We start from the raw sequence: 5,363 nt of genomic DNA on the forward strand, positions 1-5,363 counted from the left end.
TTTTTTTTTTTTTTTTCAAAAAATGCTAAAACATTCCAGCAATTGCCTGTAGCAGGAAGGAAGAAAATGAGGATAATTATGACATTAAGCTATTTAAAAAAGAAAGACGTGTGACAATTAGCGCATTCCTACCAAGAAAGTAACATACAGAGCTCTGTGTGTGTAGGAAAGTGAAAAGACCCCCCGCAGAAGCCATGAAAGGTTATGGAAAGCGTATGTGCCTCACGAGGAAGCTCAGTGCTGTGACTTTGGCATCAGTGAGAAAAGGGTGCACGGGAGCTTGTCAATAAACTCTCRGTTAATAAATATTCAGCAATACTGCAGGAAAGCAATGTGGGAGAAGAGCAGGCAGCGTCTGTCGGGCCAGCCAGTGGAAAGCACATGCTGTAAAGGTACAGAAAATCCTGTGAACATATTTATCGTAAGTAGTCTGAGATGCCTGAGACCAGCGAGAGAGTTGGAGTAGCTAATTTCAGTCCCTGGGATGCTCGGCTTGTGTCTGGTGGTGTTACGGTAGCACTGAAGCGCTGAAATCAGAGGTTCTTGCAAGATAACAAGGGCAGGGAAAGGAAACAAGCACTGCAGCACGCTCGGCCTAATTCGGGCAGGCTGGTGGTGTCAGCAGCCCTGCGAGCATCAGCTGTGCCCCAGCTGCAGCACATCCCTGCTGGAGCAGCTGTGCAAGGCACAGGGGTGGCAGCCTGCCTCCCCTGCTCCGGGAAGGATTTGCAAGGCACTGCGGGAGTTCTGGGAGGGTTTTTCTCYRGTACATTTGATCTAAGCTAATGCARAAGAAATCCTGCAGATTCGCAGGTATCCTTTGGAGCTGTTGCTGTCCCATCTCCAGTCATGCAAACATTGCATTCGTTTTTGTGGTCACGGCCTTACGGCGTTGCTCAGGTGGGTCACGGGTTCCCACTCCCCCCACACACACACCTCCCCTTTTCACTCTACCCCACATCTGGCTTGGCCCCTCGGAATTCCAGCCATTGGGAGATGGCTGTGTGTATCCAGCAGCCTGAGAGATCAGCCGGTGCTTGCTGCTTTGGGGCTTTTGGGGTTGTGTTTTTTCCCACAGCAAAGCAGCAGGTGGCTGGGCCAGGGCATCAGGGAGAGGACCAAGAGCTCAGATGGAGCCATTCTCCATCACACACAGATTCTGCTCAGGGCTCTGCATGTCCAACAAACTCGGCTGTCACCACCACCCAGCTCTGTGTGGCTGAAGAGGATGTGACAGGGGAATCCCACCCAYTAATCTGATCAAAGCAAACTGCTTGACATGAGATTAATAATTTATTGATTATGGGGTTAGTTATTTGCAGGTGTACACCGATTTGCCTTTTAGGATGCTCCTAAACTTGCTGGCAGGGGCAGCATAGAATGTTACTTTGACCAAAATCAGGCATGCCCTTCACCCCTTCCCTGTGGAGGCCAGGCCTTTAGGAAGAGGTTAAAGTCACACTAAAATGCACTTCTCCACAAAAAACCTAAAACACTTCAAGCAGGGAGACTCTCAGTAGAGCTGKGCCTTAATGACAGTAGAATGGTACATACATAATTGAAAACCTAATTAAAAGCACAAAATTAAGGTTCAGTTAAAACTCTGCCAGCCCTGTGAGGCAATTCAAGCTGCAGTTYGAATGGCTTTTTGAGATAAGTTCGATTTGGTTAAAGTCTCAGCTGTGTGTTTAGTCATAGTTAGTAATGTCAGGCAGCAGGAAGGAGGGCTGGTGTGTCCCAAAATAYGTAAMCTGCTGGCATAGGCACAGTCCCAGYCATAAGAAGGACCCTTTTTGGTGCAAATTCTCAGCCCTGGAAAATGCTGCTGGTGGTTTGGGCAGCTGCAGTGGTGCAGCAGGGCCTGGGGTGGGTGTCAGCATCACTGATGGAGCTGTGCAGAGCCGTGTGTGTGCCTGAGGAYGGGGCTCAGGCTAAGCCCTGCAAAGCCCCTCCTATCCCCCTGCAAGAGCATCCCCACACAGGGATTTGTGTCAGTTTAACTTCACGTTATCAGCACCACTTTCACAGGCTCTGAATGCCTAACCCACCAAGGATAAATCAATGCCTCCCCTTGTATTTAACAGAAATATGACTTAAATACAGTAAGTAAATCAAAGTAATTATTTAAAATTAAAATGATTTAAGAGACTTAATCTGGGAGAATGGCATGGTGGTTACAGGAGCGGCTGAGACGCGGGACTTCGGCAGCTATTCCTGACTCTGTCAGGGACTTGCTCTACAACTTCAGGAAAATTGCTCAGCCCATCTCTAAGACTGCTATAATAATGCCTACTTCAAAGGGGTGTTATGAGGCTTAATTCATTAATGCCTGCAAAGCACTTTGAGATCTTTGGATTAAAGGCACTACAGTGCAAAGTATTATTAGCTACAGGAAAAAGCTCTCAGACAAGCATGGCATTAAATGTCTGCAGTTTAAAAAAAAAAAAAAAAAAGGAAGAAAAAAAACCACCCCAAAGATGAGCAAATTGTGGGTGGTTTGGGTTTGCTTTTTTGTCTGTGGCCAGGTTTCCATTAGCCAGATCTGTGCTTTGCTAAACTGAGGCCAGGGGTTGTACAGCTCAGCTTCTGATTTTGTTGTCWCTCCTAGAGCTCCCGTATTTTTAACATAACTGTTTGGATTTGAGGCTTCTTTTTATCAAAATCCAGAMTTTGTGCATCAAAAGCCTGTTCAACTTCCCTCCAAGGATATATTTACCCACTGAGTTAAACAAGAAGAAGAAAATAATTTTCCCTTGTATTGACTACTTGGGGTATTTTWAAATTCATTTTGTGCATTTATTTTTTCAATGAAAAGTCTATTCCATTTGATTTTAAAGAGCTAAGATTCTCAGTATTGGTGATTATCTGGAATTCAGAGGAATTTTCAGGATATTTTTCTATTTCTCCAGTAGGGCTGATCCACCTACCATGAATATAATTGCAAACAGACAAATTGGGATGGACACCCAGAAATGGGGCTAAATTGAGGGATTTTTTTGCTCTCAAGTATTAATTTATTTCTGATGCTAAGTTTTTAAGAGCAAACAGATAAAGGTAGCAGGTTGTTTCTGTAGGTCCAGATGTAAATCTTGTCTGATCTTCTCATTCACTTCATGCCTGTGGCAACACCGTAACTCAGGTGCATCAGAGACCCACAGGGCAGGGATGAGYAGGATTTGTCCCATCAAAACCAGGYAGCAAAKGTAAGGATACAGRAAAGGTTCCCAAAACARTCTGCTGAGGAACACTCTTRAAGCTGTCACATTTACCTTGTTAACCGAATTCATGCAGATCTTACTTATTTTATATTCTTTATACTTTTGAAACTTTTCAAGTGGAACTTATTGACTTAAAAATAAATATAACCAACAGCCCACCCTCACCCCTCTTAATGAAAAGCTACACAACGGCTTAGAATTTTTTTTAAGCATTTCTGACTTCAGTGAGGGAAACCTTTTAACTTCACTTTGTTTCCAGGTCCCATTGAAAGAGAAGACAGAGGAAGTGAAGTATAAGTGATTCTGGCTCCTAGAGATGCTTTGTTTCTCTTCTGATAGAATCTGAAACTTCATGTAGGTGGTGGGTAGAGCCATCGTAACCTCCTTTCTTCTGACTGAATGAGGGAGGTCAATATATTATCGTATCAAGGAAGAAGAAATTACATGGGCAATTCCCCCCCAGACAATAAAGACAATTCTGACAGCATGATCAAAACAACTGGATAACTTTTTTTCTTTTTTTACAGACACACCAGTGTTTAAATGACAGCTGAAAGCAGATGATGGACTAAACATATTATTCTCTGTTCCATGTACTTCTTTATAATAGAAGTATATCTTGAAGACTATATTCAAGTTGATCAAATAATAAGTCAATTTGTCAATAAAACAGATTAGGCAACCTGTCTGCTGAGATGATATCTGTCAAACAACATATTTTTGTTAACACAGTCTGGAAGGAAGTGCCTTCACAAAATACAATGCAAAAAAAACCCCGCAATGCCACTTTTAAGTTTATTGAAACAGAGCTCTGCCTTGTTTCAGTTATAGATGTTTAGACTTTCTTACTTTAAGTTTTAGTTGCTAGCTAACAAACCACAGCTTGGAAAAGACTAGAAACAAGTGTTAAAGGCCTGGTGGGTACTGTCTGCTGTCAGGATGTGGACATATTCCCAAGCCTCTTGGCAATGTCCACACTGTGGGCAGAAGTCACCATCAGTGGGGTTGGTGCAGGGGCATCTCCATTTCTCCACTCTGTTTTTTCTCCACYCCCCCAYGTTTGTCCCCTCTGTTGCTCACTGSTGAGACAYGTTCAGYATCTGATGTGTCTTGTCACATCACGAGCGCTGTCACTGCGCTCGGCAGATCCAGACRTGATGCTCTGACACGTTGTGTACGCTGAGGCAAAGAATCCCTGGGAGATGCTGGGCCTTGGTCTGGGCTCAGCAGCACAGGGGGATCTCTCAGCTCACTCTGTGTGACAAAAAACACGACAAAAAGCGCTTACAAGGGAGTGCTGACATGCACGAGTGCACAGAGTGATCAAACACGGGTAACGTGGAGTGGAGCTAAACCACATAAAGACGTGCTGCTGAAAATATGTGTTGATGACCCYGAGAGAGTCTGAATTGTCCAATTTAAGGTAAAATCAGTGACTGGAAAAGGCTAGAAAGCTTTCATTCTGAACACAGGGAAGCTTAGATTTACCAGTCTCAGATACTAGTGGGTTTGCCAGGTGCATTTCAAACCAGCTGGTTTAGTTTGTGTCGTTTTCTCCCACTCCCTTCCTGTGCTAATGCCCTGTCATCCTCAGGAAAACAGGGCTGGTTCAGAAATTCAGATTCTTCTTCCCCAGCTGGCGGAAACTTGTGATATGCAAATAGGCTGAAAGTTCAAATAGAATTGTCTTGGGTTTGATTTATGTTTTGTTGTTTGTTGGGKTTTTTAACAGAACTTGGGAAGTATTTTGTTGCTGAACTCTCTGATGCAAAATGTACAGGCTGAGGAAAACTGAAGCTGCTCCAAAGTGTGAACAGGCTCTAACAGCAGGAACAACTGTGGTGGCTGAAAACCAAGCAAACAAACAAAAAAATGCTTCAATGCTGACAGAGTTTGAAGGACTCACCCACCCAAGCTTGCCTCTACAGGCTCAGATTCTGCTGGTAAGAATTAATGAATTAATTTTCTATTGGTCTCAATAGTGCATCAACACCTTTTGGGACAGAAGAGCTTCCATTCAGAAAAATCTTTCAAAAAACTCCAAATGTTGAAAGTATATTCTGAAAGGTATAGATTGTTAAAAAATCATAAAACTCCGCAGAAAATGTTTCAAAGCAGCAGTGAAAAGAGATGGGTATTAGAAAA

Source organism: Malurus melanocephalus, unplaced genomic scaffold (genome assembly GCF_030028575.1).
Source record: "Malurus melanocephalus ecotype Western Australia unplaced genomic scaffold, MMel_1.1 scaffold_112, whole genome shotgun sequence".
In the NCBI taxonomy this organism is placed as follows: domain Eukaryota; kingdom Metazoa; phylum Chordata; class Aves; order Passeriformes; family Maluridae; genus Malurus; species Malurus melanocephalus.